This window comes from Physeter macrocephalus, chromosome 1 (genome assembly GCF_002837175.3).
Source record: "Physeter macrocephalus isolate SW-GA chromosome 1, ASM283717v5, whole genome shotgun sequence".
Classification (NCBI taxonomy): domain Eukaryota; kingdom Metazoa; phylum Chordata; class Mammalia; order Artiodactyla; family Physeteridae; genus Physeter; species Physeter macrocephalus.
This window is the reverse complement of record NC_041214.2, coordinates 57,583,020-57,598,467: the sequence shown is the minus strand read 5'-3', so window position 1 is coordinate 57,598,467 and position 15,448 is coordinate 57,583,020. Positions and strand designations below refer to the sequence as shown.

General features: G+C 36.0%; 1 pseudogene; it reads right to left on the bottom strand.

Annotated features, from left to right (window-relative positions):
- Nucleotides 1-1,184: 1,184 nt before the first annotated feature.
- Nucleotides 1,185-2,056, bottom strand: LOC112065023 (etoposide-induced protein 2.4 homolog; annotated as a pseudogene).
- Between the last annotated feature and the right edge of the window lie 13,392 nt (nt 2,057-15,448).

Genomic DNA, 15,448 nt, shown 5'->3' with positions numbered 1-15,448 from the left:
CCCCCTACCGCCAAAAAAAAAAAAAAAAAGAATTTATTTTTACTTATTTAGGCTGTGCCAGGACTTAGTTGCAGCACAGGGGATCTTTTAGTTGCTGCATGCCCGCGGGATCTAGTTCCCCAACCAGGGAACGAACCCATACCCCTGCATTGAGAGAACAGAGTCTTACCCACTGGACCATCAGGGAAGTCCCTATTCCTGAAGCACTTCTGCTACTTATATGAGTATGATAGCTGTTGTTAGGAAAATCACCTATGTGAAGGGGGCAGGTGATTATTGTTTCAGTTGCAAGCTAAATTAGTTGTTTTTTTTTCCCTCCACAGGTTTAATGGGTTTAATAAGTTTACCCCTTCAGCTATTTGCAGCACTCAATAATCCTTTGAAATACCAGACAAACCTGGCAGTGGACAACAGTAAATTTCTGACCTCCAGAGTTTAAACGTTCAGGTTGTCTGAGCATTCTGTGTTGCAGTGGCACTTGTCCAAAATTGGTACCTCCCTATAGCTGGGAAACTTTAAATGTACCAGTGAAAAACAGCTTTTTCCCCTTCAAGGGGAAGAAAAGAAAATCACTCTTCAAAACCCAGCAGATCTCATTGTGAGGTCTTTCCTCCTGTCCTATCTCTTCAGGCTTGTTTTTGGCAGTAGAGCAAGAGAGAACAAAATTGAAAGAAACAAGATGGTGATGGCTATAAGTGGAATGACCAAGAGGAATTCAGATTCTTCTTTACCTCCAACATCCAATATATGTGCTTCACAGAAAAACAACAAAAATAACACGTCCACAAAATACAACAGCTAGAATTACAAAAATCCATTCATCCAAGGATGGTGGAAGGCAGGAAGAGGTGGTGGGATGGTAAATGGCACAGGGAGAAAAGTATTCAAATCATTTCAGGCAGGGGGGCTGGCAAATGCTAGAAAAGAGCTGCAGAAAAATTTGTGATCCTTTCAGATTCACCAGTGTTAAAAATCAACCCTACTGGTGTCAGAAAGGTTCTGCCTTAGGTGCACGAGACACAAATCCCAATTCCTCAGAAAGAAGGGAATATGCAAAGGACCCTTGGCACGGTGGGTCCTGCCTTCCGTAGTGGGGAAGTTGAACAAGGAAAACAGCTGCCAAAGGGTCCTCCCAACCCCCTCCATCCCCTCTGGATGGCCGACACCGTGACCTGCAGCAGACTTCAGCTCTGCAATAGACTAATACCTTGGGGGAACTTCTCTGCAGAGGTTGAGCTACTCAGGGCAGACTGCAGGTACACCATTTTGTGGAAGATTCTGTTGCTTAAGAAAACCACCAAGGAAAAGGAAGTGCAGCTGGAAAAGGTAGGCTTTGCCAGGGGTCTTGGCTTCATAAGTGCTGATAATAAACGAGGGGAAGAGGACAGAGAAAAGGCAGCCACTGATAATGTAGGAGGCGTGGCATCCGCTGGGAAGTCCAGTATAGTGAATAGAAAAGAGACATATGCAGGAGACAAACCAGTTGACCAACAAAATGCATGGGAAAGAGACTCACAAGTATCCCCTGGATAAAAAGAGCCTGCAGCAAACGGTTGAAGAGCATGTAAGCAATTATTTTGCTGACAGCAGGGAATGGGTGAGGTTTCATCCCTGATACCTCAAATTCCAGATCAGCTATATCCTGAAACCGAATCGCATTCACAACTTTGCTGAGCACCAACAGGGGGGTCACTGAAAACTGATGGGAGGAAAATTCCAGCAGAACCAAACACCTCTATGTAGAGATGGATCACTGATAATTTGGGCCGTTACTGACTGAAGCAAAGGAATAAACACTTGATAAAAGCAGGAGGAGACTGAACCAGAGTACTCTGCCATTTCATGCGCAGCACTGGAAAAGTTCACTGCCAATAGGTGGCTCAATCTTGCTTCCTCTCTATGCTCTGAGCCAGGACACTACTAGCCCTCTTAGATGCTGTTCTTCTCTCTTTTGCTGAATGTGAGCATCTAGCTTTGAGATGGTACAACTTCCAGAGACGGAGTTTTTAATTCCCCTGGCAAGGTCCTGAAGAAAGGTTTTGACACTGTCAGCCATCTCTTCCCCACTCAAACTACCAGCAACACGGAGGATAGAGAAGCGTCCCCCAATCCTTCACCACGAATGACCGGCAGCTTTGCTGCTGCATCTGTGGCTCCAGCCTGGCCTCTTGTTTACCGCCAGACGGCCAGGCTCCTCCAAGCCCCTTCGCCCACAGCCTGCGGCTCCCACAGGAGGTGCTCCCAGGGCAGCCCCAGAGCGCATAAGGGGTTGGGGGGGGGGGGGTAGGGCGTCAGCTGGGAAGTCCAGTGGTTTTTAATGGAAACCATTTTCACTAGAGAGAAATTCTGGCTGATAAACGGTGCTTATTACTACTTGAATATTTTACAGATATTGTCTTAAAAAGTAAAGAAATGGACTTATTTCTTCAAGGAAAAGCAATGATACTTTTCTTGTGAATGGTAACATTTGAGCTTTCAACCAAATACTAGAATTTTGGAACACTTAATCTAGCACTGAAACCTTCACAGCTTTCCAGTAAAGTTTTTGTTGATAAACCTGGTGGTAATATTAGCACAGGTATTAGTTGATGTTATTTAAAAACATATGTCAGGCGCTTCCCTCGTGGCGCAGTGGTTGAGAGTCCGCCTGCCGATGCAGGGAACGCGGGTTCGCGCGCCCCGGTCCGGGAGGATCCCACGTGCCGCGGAGCGGCTGGGCCCGTGAGCCATGGCCGCTGGGCCTGCGCGTCCGGAGCCTGTGCTCCGCGGCGGGAGAGGCCACAGCAGTGAGAGGCCCGCGTACCAAAAAAAAAAAAACCAAAACAAAAAAAAAAACCAACATATGTCAGTATTTGGCATATCTGCATAACTCAGTGAACAACCGTTTCCTTAATGACTGTAATGTAAAACCAAAACAAAAAAAAAAAACCAACATATGTCAGTATTTGGCATATCTGCATAACTCAGTGAACAACCGTTTCCTTAATGACTGTAATGTAACATCACAAGTGGATAGGGATGCAGTGAAAGGGCAACGTAGATCAATGGATTGTAATATAACGAAATACAAAAAGTTAATTGATTTGGTTTCACATTCCATACGCATCTAATTTTAAAGAAACCGTTACCTACCCTTTCCTGTCGGGCCGCAACAAGAGTCCTCCTGCCCGGCGTTGTTTGAGCCAATTCCCAGTTCCGTTGAGGAGCAAAGCAAAGCTTTACTCTTTGATCAAGAGATGGAGAGACGCGAGCTAAAGCTCTACACCCCACACGATCCTCCGCAGGCCGTGGGGGCGGGGCTGCTTTATAGGGTTCTCTTCAGCGGGAAGGGGGCGGAGTTCTGCGCGTTGGGTTCAGCTGTGCTGCACACAGCTCGGGATTGCAGGGCAGGGTGCAGCGTCTCGGCACCCGGCCCCGCCATCTTGAATTGCGGCGTCTCCACAGCACTTCTGTGAGCTGAGGTATCCGGCGTAGCTTTTTGCTCGAGGATCTTTGTTGTGAAGCCAAGGACAAGACCTCTGTACGTGGCACCCTATGAGCAAGTGAAACTGGACTAAGCACAAAAGAGAAGAATGAAAAAGGTACACTTTATTTTGTTACTCAAAGTCTGTTTTTATTTCCTGAGAATTAACTAGGCTTTGCCGGTGACAAAATTTAATGTGGTTTCAAACATGTATGTCCACATATTTCTGTGTGAGGCTGAATGTTCTTCATGTGCTTCAACCAAACAACATATCAAAACTGACTGAATGTAGAAATAAATATGAAAATCCAGTTATCTTGTAGTAGGCAAGGCTATACTTGCAAAAATGTAAAACAATGTCTCTTCCCTAATTAGTTTGATTTTAGAATATTTAATGTTCTTTTAAATGTTTTTGTGATAACATGAATTTATTTTATTTTATATAAAGTAATATTTTTAAATTCCCCATTTTAATTTCTAAGTGGGCAAATATAAATAGATATAACACATAAAAAAGAAAAATCTCTGGGGTTGTAATTATTTTTAAGAATACTATTAAAAAGGTCTTGAGAACTGAAAGTTTGAGTACGTCTGTCTATTGAAAGAAGATTACAAGATATACAATATTTTTAAATGTATTTGATACACTGCAAGTTGTAGAGTTCATTCATGGGACAAAATTTTAATAGAGTAGGATCGTGATTCTCTTTCAGTCCGATTTCTGTGAGTATAATCTGATTTAGAAAAAAATTCTAAGAATCTAAGCTAGAAATAAAACACTTGCTATTAAAAATGTAATTACTGGTGTTTCACGTTCTGCAGGTTTCCATCCCCTGCATTCAGTGAACCTTAATCACTACCTACATTTCTCAAACTTAACTGTCAGCATCCACCAAAGACACCATGGTCTCACCCTTGACTTCTACCAATAGCTTCATGATTATCAATCTGCTTTCACTTTGGCTCTCCTACTCCCCAGAAGCCATAGTGAACTTTCTGTAAGACAATTTTTGTTTCACCATTTCCCTACTTAAAGCTCTAGGGAAAAAAAGGTTTTGTTTTTGTTTAATTTTTTGTTTATGTTTAATTTTTTGTTTGTTTCAGTGGAAGCAAACTTACCCCCCTTGCGACATGATTCACTTAGCACTATATCATCTAGCCCTTTTCAACCCCTCTACCCTCTCTTCCCTGTCCCCATCCTTGCTCACTTTGTTCCAGGCACTTTGACTTCTGTTTCTTTTTTTACTCATAAATGCCAAGATACTTCCTCATTCAGACATGTTCCCAAAACTCTAATTTAGCAGCTATTCACAGGACTCAATTCTTATCTTGGCACATATGTGGACCACTATAATTGTACTCAGTATATTAGTACCTGTTACCATATGTATACTATTTGTTGTATGTATTTATATGTATGTGTGCATGTGTATAGACATATATACGTATGTGTATATACATGTGCATATACACATAAACACACACATGTGCTCACACACACACACATATATACATATACAGCGGGGCTCCTTCTATCCTTTAGCCTTGCCATCTTAGGACCTATCACTAATGCCCATATGGAAGGAGGAGAGAGAGAAACCACATCACTTTCATTCAGATTCCACTGGTATCAGGCATAGAACCTGATACTTTTTGTTTGCATTAATAATTAGCTACAATGTAAAGTGTCAAAAATATCATTACATTCCAAAATGCAAATATAAACTATTGCATTATAACATCATTTACCTCGTCCTTTATTTTGTAGTCAAAGAAACAAACAGAAGATTAATGTAACAATTCCAGGTCACATAATGGGAACAAAACTGAGTTTCACCAATTCCCCATTTAAATGACTTTAAGAATAATAAGATATTAAATATAAAAAAAATTCTTTGCCTTAAGTTGCTGTTTCTCTTTCATGCAGTCTACTATTTTCTATCCAATATTTTGACTGTAAAAATGAAACTAAAAAGAATACTGTGGTTTTAAATGAAAATAGTAATAAGAAGAGTAAATTTAATGGTGGTTAGTTTTCTGAAATAAAGTATTTTAAACTTTTACCACTTCGATTGTTAAAGAGAAAATGAGGAGTGATTGCAGTCACACATTTGGTTTGAAAGAGAATGAAAAAATTTAATGAAAAACAATATGAAGCTGTTCTAATCATCAAGAAATTTTGTCAAGAAAGCAAAATATTTAACAGAAAAATCTCAGTTTATTCAAAGCAAACTATAGTTTGTAGTTCAAAGAATACCCATAATCTTCTCTATTTTATACACCCTAGGCAAATCCTGAGTTTAGTAATCCTCGTCCATCAATCTTTTCCTCGCCTATGAAGTTACTTAAGCATCTTTTATTCTTTAGGCTGCTCTTAAATATTTAGAAATCTAATTTGCAATTTATAATGATAATGAGAAAGAAAAGCTATAATTATAAACACAAAATTATCCACTTAGAGCATTGCCTTGATTCAATTACATTTTTTATAGATCCATTTACTTACTTAAAATTTGCAAGAGAGTATTATCTGTACTTTTTCTGTTTATGAAGAACATATAAAATTGCAATAGTCATAATTGTATTAAAAAAACCAGGTGCCTCCTTAAAAATGTATTACTATGTTTTAATGATTACTATGGGCATAATATTACTTTATATTTAGTTTAATAATATGGGTCAGGTAAGACAAAAAGTGTTTTAATGTCAAATGAAAACTAAAATAAATGTTTAATATAGTAAATATACCATTGAACTGAAAATGAGATGGGATCCAATTTTATTTTTAGAAAACAAAATGACTACCATTTAGTTAAAATATGATGAGCTGGTTATTATTCTTGCCTAGGAAGTCTACAAATATGCTTGGGGTTATTACTATAATAACTTTAATTATCACTTTTGGAGTCTGAACAAATTATCTGTGCCTTAGCTCAGCTGATGACCAAATGGAAACATTTTCATAGTGCTAAGTTGCAAATTCAGTGCCAAAAAAAGCTGCAAATAAGACATTTTGTAGCAATTTCATATTTTGAGATTGCTAATCATCACCCATATAATCTTTCTACTTCTATAGCCTTAAAGTTTTATTAGAGATCTACAGGACAGGCAGATATAAAATTTCTGGGCCACAGCAGCTAACAACTGCTATTGATCCTCTGTGCAACTTCATTAGGAGGAAGAAGGAGTGTATAAATGTGGTGCTCTGTGGGGGAAAGTTTCAGCATTGGAAGACCAGCTCTAAGCTGGGGTTACATGTAGTTTTCATTGATTTAAAGTAAATGAAAATCATTTTGTAAAAGGTGCGAAAGAGAGATTTAATTGAGTTTTCTGTGCAATAAGAAAACTTAAAAGTCAAATTGTCAGCTTGTCACTTTTGCTAAGCCCTCTATTATTGTTCTACTTTATTTTTTTTATGGATTTGTGAAGATTCTTTCTATGTTTATTTCCAAAGTGAACACACACAACCTTTTTTTTAATTGAAGTATAGTTGATTTACAATGTGTTAATTTCTGCTGTACAGCAAAGTGATTCATTTATATATATGTGTGTGTGTGTATGTATATAATGTATACCTTCCTTTTTAAAATATTCTTTTCTGTTATGGTTTATCATAGGATGCTGAATATAGTTCTCTATGCTATACAGTAGGAACTTGCTATTTATTCATTCTGTATATAATAGCTTACATCTGCTAGCCTCAACCTTCCACTCCATCCTTCTCCCAGCCCCATCCTCCTTGGCCACCAAAAGTCTGTTCTCTATGTCTGTGAGTCTGTTTCTGTTTCATAGATAGGTTCATTTGTGTCATGTTTTAGCTTCCACATATAAATGATATTATATGGTATTTGTCTTTCTCATTTCAGTTGGCACTGAAATGTTGCCCCGCTAATTCTGTAATACTGGCATATTCTTTGTGAGAGTTTGATACACTGTATTTCAAGCAGTTTGCCCTTGAATAAAACATTCATTTAAAGGAACTATAGGGAATTCCCTGGAGGTCCAGGGGTTAGAACTCAGCAATTTCACTGCTAAGAGCCCAGGTTCAATCCCTCATCGGGTAACTAAGATCCCACAAGTCACACAGTGCGGCCAAATAAACAAATAAATAAATAATGAACTATAGTTGTTTGGGTTGGTAGATATAGGAGGATAGAGATATAGGGCTGAGTAAACTCAGACACAGAAACCAATGATTGCACCTAAGCAGGTCATGGATAAAAGAAGAGACAACAATTTCATAACTGTCTCAAGAAAGACAGATACCATTTTGGTGAAGAAAAAATTCTTCATTTTTCATAGTATATTGAAACCGAGCAGGTCCATGTGGGGGCTTCCCAGGGACAGACCCTCCCCTTCCACCTCTTGTTTGTAAAAAAGCTTTAGCCTCCCAGACCTTCCCTGATTTCCAAAGAACAAATTTAATCAATGAAAAGAAAAAAAAGAAAAAACGGAAACAAAGGAAAACAGTCAAACAAGACAAAATAATAATAATTTAGTCATAAAACACAATCAAGGACAATTAGTTCCTCCTTGAGGGCTATAGATAATATCCTGAGCCATATCCTTGAGTTGTTTTGCAGATATTAAATCTCTCACCAGGTGGAATAAGTTAACTGCATACTGACCACCAGCAGGTAGGTCCCAGTCCAGTTGGAACCATAAGGTTGATGATCAAGATTCCTAAAACATCACTCTGTTACCTCACCATCAACCAATCAGAGAATTGTACATACTCTGTGACTCTCTCTCTCACACTGTCTTTAAAAATCCTTTTCTGAAAGCTGTCAGGGAGTTCTGGTCTTCTGAGCATGAGCTTGAGCTTTGCCTTGCTTGACCCTGCAGTAAACGCTGTACTTTGAATCACTACAACCCAGTGTCAGTAGCTCACCTTTGCTGTGTGTCAGGCAAATGGACCCAAGTTTGGTTCAGTAACAATATAACTTCAGTCGTAAATGACAGTGATATAATTCTTAGAATTACAGGATCTCTTCTCTTGAAGATCTGAAAGGATCTTAGATTTCTTATCAGCAAAATTAGAAAACCATAGGTTGAGATATGTTTTAGAATTATAGAAACTAGTGGTTGAGAAAATGTCAGAAGGAATGGTCTGAAAGAAAGCATAGTGATAGAAAAGCATTCCTGGAGAAGACATTTTTAGAAAATGAATGGTTTTTATACATCAAGAAGGTCAATGAGAACTGTTGCATTATAATCTTCTCAGGATAATAGCTGTAACTTTTTTTGTTTTTTGGTTTTTAAGTTTAAATCAACTTATATTTACTTTTGATGTGTTTTTGATGGTTTATTTTTATAGAGAGGTAGGATAGCAAAAGAGCACATTTTCTGAAGCCAGATTTCCTGAGTTTTTAATTCCATATCTGCATAATTTCTTAATCTCTGTGGTTTATGGGAATAATAAAAAAAATGCCTACCTGATATAATTGTTTGGGGGATTCAATGAATTGATACATGAACTGTTAGGGCAGAACTGTTCACATTATAAGTATCACATAAATGTTTACTCTAAGCATCATTATCAGTATTTAGTAGTCAGAATGTGCAGTGTAAGCTAATACATAAGTATCAGTGCTAAATTGACAAATTCCCAACTGGAAGAAGCTGAAGATCTGCAGATAAATGAATTTAAAAATCATCCTTGCAACTGCTTTAGGAAGAATACATCCAAATACAAACATGATAATGTTACCTGCAAAAAATTGTTTTGCAAAATGTTTTATAGTATAAACTTTCAGATTTTTTATAAAACATTTCAATTTTTAAATATCCTAGTTTTCCAGGACATAATCATTTTATAATATTTTGTTAGCATTTTTGAATAGTATTTGATGTAAAATTAGAAAGGAAACAAAATGAAATAAATCAATAAAGATACAATTGGCATATTGTTTATGAAACAAACTCATAAGATTTCATTGAATTTCAGCCACTGCACTTAAATTTAATTGACTAGCACGTTTTTAAAATGTACTAGTTCATTCCTACAAATAATTATTTAAAAAATAGATATAGGGCTTCCCTGGTGGCGCAGTGGTTGAGAGTCTGCCTGCCGATGCAGGGGATACGGGTTCGCGCCCCGGTCCGGGAAGATCCCACATGCCGCGGAGCTGCTGGGCCCATGAGCCATGGCCGTGACTGCTGAGCCTGCGCGTCTGGAGCCTGTGCTCCGCAACGGGAGAGGCCACAACAGTGAGAGGCCCGCGTACCGCAAAAAAACAAAACAAAACAAAACAAAACAAAAAAGATATAAGTTCATAACTTGGTAAATAATATTTCATAATTTTTTCCAAACAGAAAAATAATGTAATTTTTATGAAAAGCTCTGACTTTTACAACTTTTAGAAATACTTTATATTATAGGTGATACTAGTTTAAATGATTTGAAAAAGTTATAAATTATGCAGTCTTTGAAGTATAATGATTATATTAGCATCTGAAAGTTAGGAATCTCTGATTCCTAGTCAGTTTCACTGTTATTTGTGGTTCCATGCTTGACTCAAGTGATATTATAACTAGGTAGATACTCAAGGGGTTGTTAAGATATGTATGTTTGGGAAATATTTTGGAGGTTAAGAGTAGCCACATTGTGTAAAACATTGTAAAGATAAACTGATTATAAAACAAAGAACCTGACAGGTAAAGAACTACTCACATTCAGCAAAATATTACTTAGCAACTTGAATTGGATTCCAATAATAATAAACAAATACATATTATTTCAGTGCATATTTTTTCCTTTTTTGAAGCATGGGAATGAGAAATGACAATTCTCAAGCCTAACAATGGTTACATAAAATACTTAAATATTCCTTAAGAAAAGTTTATTACATTAATGTTTCTCATTTGCATTAAAAGTTGCAGTGTAAATTCAACAAAGATTAAATGTTTTTGCCCCCAAAGTTCCATAACTCTTACAGATATAGTGTATAGAAAAGGTAGAAAGTTAAAACATTTATTTAAAAAAATACAAAAGCATCTCACAAATGTGTTCATAATGTAACTGCTACTTCAGCTCATATGAAGCAGGACAAAAACGTGTTAAACTAGGTATAAGTAAACAAACAAAAGAACCAGGATTTTAAACATGAAGATAATATTTGATAAAGCTAAATCAAATGAATTAACAACACATTTGTGTATATATTTATGTAATTTAAAATGTTTTCAATTAATGCACAGTCTAAAGGAAATTGAATATCTACCAAAGTTTGGATATTATATAAAATCCAAGCAAAAGAGATCTAGCTATTCCAATGAGCCTCTAAACAGCTGGAGTATAAATCAGAGAACAGGTCAAGTAATGAATGTTTTAGGGTCTGCCAAACCTGCAGACATCATTCCCTCTTAGCCTTGATGTTACTATCTTTATCTATCATTATTATTTTTAAAATTTTACTTATTTATCTTTTAGTTCCATGGAGGAAATTCTCAGGACACTGCAGGTTATTAGGTTTTCCCTAATCTATTTACACCAAAAAGTGTAAAGAGAAAAATCACTAAGCAAAATAACCTTAAGCAGGAAATTATCTACTTATAGTGACCACATGAAGCCTTTTTTTTTTTTCTTCCAGGAAAGGGTTCAGTGAAATTGGCCTACCTATAGTGAGTACAATAGTGATAATGTGTTGATCTCATCTTTTCTATGAGAAAGAAAATAATTATATGGCAGTTCTAGAGGTTTTAAGCCATATTTGGTAATTTTCCCTAAGATCCTCCATACAACTAATAAATCAATCTAGCTAAAGTTTAAAAGAAAAGTTGATGGTTCTTTACTTAAAAGGAATTGACAGTAACAATTGTGCAATGAAATAAATATTTCTGTTTTCATTGCATTGTCCCTGAAACATTTTAGTCTTGCTCTACATGCTTGAGAAGAAACTCAGGGCAATGAGAAAATGGTCTAAAAAAGAAGACGAAAACCTCTGTATAATAAGACCAAACTCAACAATTTATTCATACCCAGCTAGTGTTTCCTACAACTCTAATATTAAAGGCTTACAAATACCACCACCACAAGGCTATTGTGTGTTTGTGTGTCTTATTGTTTCTGTGTATATGCACATACGTAAGACTGGTGTCAAGTACTAAATAAACAATTTTCATTTGGGTATTGTTCACTTAGTTATTTTTTAATGAAAATGTGACCAAAATAAAACCAAAATATGTACATTGTATATTACGTGAAGTACTTTTTGCTTTTCATCTCAAGGGAGGATAAAAAAATATTATAGTAGATTGACCTATTAATATCTGCTTAAATAGATGCATATTTAGTGTGCATAACTTTTAATACTCTTCAGGGAAAAATAGCATAAGATAAACCTATTGTGTGGTAATTATTCATCTATTTAAAAATAACATTTTGGTGGCAGGAATTAAATATTTCTCATTATCATATGAAAATAGAGTAGATTTTAGAAAGTTTAAAATCAAGAAAGTGACCCCAAAAATCAATAAAAATAGGTTTATTTTATTGATAACCTAAGCATATTAGTCCTGAGATTTTTTTGTGTAAGATGTTTCTATGTTAAACATAATAGTAAAATGTTTGTGTGCTTATGATGTACCAAACTTTCTTTTCAGTGTTTTACATTAATGTTCACAATTGAATGTCACAACATCATTACAGAGTACATGTTCTTAACATCCCTAATTTAACGGTGAGAAAAAAGCACATTTAAAAAAAATAAACTTTCCTACTTTCATACAATCACACAGCTAGAAATTACAGAGCTGGTTCCAGTAATGGCAGAGTAGCTTATATCAAATTAAGCCCCCTGCAGAAAACATTACCAACTGTTGGGCAGATATAAAAAAAAAAATCATATTTAAAGGCACTGAAGTGTGACCAAATGCTCACAGATATAGGAAGGAATTTAACCCCTGAATGAGAAAGGACTTAATTTGGGTGAGATCTTCATTTATACAGCTTTTCCCTTGAGGGCACTTCTTAGTCTCTATTGAGCAGAACACAGCAGAAAGTTACATTCTCACTGGCCTGAGAAATATGTGACATTAAGAGAGACTGGAAAGTGAAAGGGACGTTGGGATATGAGAGAGCCATAAATGGATAAGCCGAAAATATGTATATAAATTTCCTTAGGTTTTTTTATTGACCTCAGAACTGCCGACAAGATTCCAAAGAGCAGAGGTAGAAAATCACAGCAGGAAAGCTTAAAGACCTGAGCAGAGATTTCAGCTGCTCTCAGTGCAATTTGGAGTTGAGTCTTGACAACATAGAGAAATGTGCCAAATACCTTGAACTTTCCATTAATACTCCAGGAGGGCTGCACGTTATGACTAACATATTATCCTTAGGATTAGGCACAATTTTTAAAAATTTTATTTTATATTGGAGTATAGTTGATTTACAATGTTGTATTAGTTTCAGGTGTACAACAAAGTGATTCAGTTATACATATACATATATCTATTCTTTTTCAGATTATTTTCTCATTTAGGTTATTACAGAATATTGAGTAGCATTCCCTGTGCTATACAGTAGGTCCTTGTTGATTATCTCTTTTATATCTAGTAGTGGGTATATGTTAATCCCAAACTCTTAGTTTATCTCTCTCCCCCACCACATTTCCCCTTTGGTAACCATAAGTTTGTTTTGAAGTTTGTGTGTCTTTTTCTGTTTTGTAAATAAGTTCATTTTTATCGTTTTTGTTTTTTAGATTCCACATATAAGTGATATCATATGATACTTGTCTTTCTCTGTTTGACTTACTTCACTTAGTATGATAATCTCTAGGTCCATCCATGTTGCTGCAGATGGCATTATTTCATTCTTTTTTATGGCTGAGTAACATTCCATTGTATATATGTACCACATTTCTTTATCCATTCCTCTGTCAATGCACATTTATATGGCTTCCATGGCTTTACATGGCTATTGTAAATAGTGCTGCTATGAACATTAGGGTGCATGTATCTTTTCAAATTAGGGTTTTCTCTGGATATATGCCCAGGAGTGGGATTGCTAAAAAAAAATAAAAAACAGAGTTACCAAAGCACAAAATTTAAATACACTCACACTACAAAGTATCAAATCAAATATCTACAAATTTATTTCACTGTCCATTACCACAAAATTCAATTTTCAGAGGAAAGTTACAAAATCGAAATATCATATCATGATATATCATCCAGTATGTAATTAAAATGTAGTAGAGATGAGAAAAAAGAGAAAATGTAATCCAGAATCAGAAGAAAAGGTCAGTATATGAAAACAGAAATACAATTAGAACAGGTGTTGAAATAACTATAAAATAAGCTTAAGATTCTATAGTAATGTAGGAAATAATGGATGAAGAAATGGGAAATTTCATGTAAAATTAGGAAAGTGTAAAAGGGGATCAAATGGAAATTTATAACTGAAAAATAAACTATCTGAAATTTAAAAAATTACTAGATGGGATTAACAGCACGTTGGACATCCCACAAGAAAGAATTAGTAAATATGAAGTCAAATTAACTGAAATCATCTAAGCTTAAGCTCAGAGAGGAAAAAATAAATAAGTCAAAGGGATTTAATAATCAGTGGGATAGTCCAACACACATCTAATTCCAGTGTCAAAAAGAGAAGAAAGTGAAAATAGGAAAGAATGTATTTAAGGAAAAATGTATTTAAAGAAATAGTGGCTGAAAATTTTCAAAATTTAATTAAAAAATCAACCCACAGAAATAATAATACCAAGATATTATAAGGTAGTTGTTGGGTCTTCTGCAATCCTGTGTGTATTATGAGAAGAGGTGCTGACTGACTTTGTTCCAGACTATTTTGTCAAAGATGCTCGTATAGTGAACAGCCTTGGAAAACAGGCAGATGTATCTTTCTCCAGGGCAAAGGGCAGGGTTTTTTTGGTTTGTTTTTTATTATTTTGCCTACTACAATAAAAACAATGTCCTCTTGTAATATAAAGGACAGGCAGGTTTATTGTCCATTATAGATGATTCAGATTCCCTAACCTGAGGGTTTATCTTCTGTAATGGAACCTGGATGTACAATCATCTTCTCATCCTCTTTGAAACATCCTGTGGGAATTGGGACTCTGGAAACTCATGCAAATCCTGGTACTCTGGCTACTGTGTTTGCTTTGAGTCATACAGTCTTTTGTTCCTGATAGTGGTAGGCTAATACGTTAGCTGTAAGTAGGGTAAAATCTTATACCCTTCACATTTCTTTACAGTAGTCAGAATTCCAGAACCTGCAGTCAGAAAGAGAGTGGGGATAAAAGGGGACAGGGGAAGGTAGAAGAGAGAGAGAGAGAGAAGGGAAAAGAAGAGAAGGAGGAACGAAAAGAAAAAAAGGATGAAAATCACAGCAGATTACATTAATGTTCAAACTAGGAAAGAGTAAGCATCATGTATTCAAGAAGCACTAGGTAGATACCAAATGCCTTGACTCAGATTAAGACCAATGTTTATTAATTGCATGTCAGTTGTATTCAGTTTCTGGCACTTTGATTTGGGGAAGATTTGAAAAAATGTTGGGACCAAAATGATGATAAGATTGTTTTATGAAAAGCAGTTGAAAGCCTGCCTGCGTGTGCTTTGGAGAAGAGAAGAATGAGAAGAGACATGAGACAGGTCTATGTATGTTTGAAGGATCATTTTGCAAATGTGGTAATAGAAAATATTCTGTTCCCTCTAGATAAAACTAGGACAAATAAGTTGAAACTAAAGGCATACTTGAGTTTACCATAGATCTTTTTGATGAATAGGGCTGCTTATTGCTGGAATAAGCCCTGGAGTATAACAAGTTCCCTTTTCTAGAAGAATGGCCATTTATCAGCCAGAATTCTAGCTTAAACTCTAATACCATGTTCATGCATGAATGATTAACGATAATGCCACCATTCCTGCATCTGTAACAGAAATGATTTTAAGAAAGTGATCAGATTTGAAGGTCACTTTCATCTCTAACCATTCTATGAATTTCCAGACACATAGAGAAAC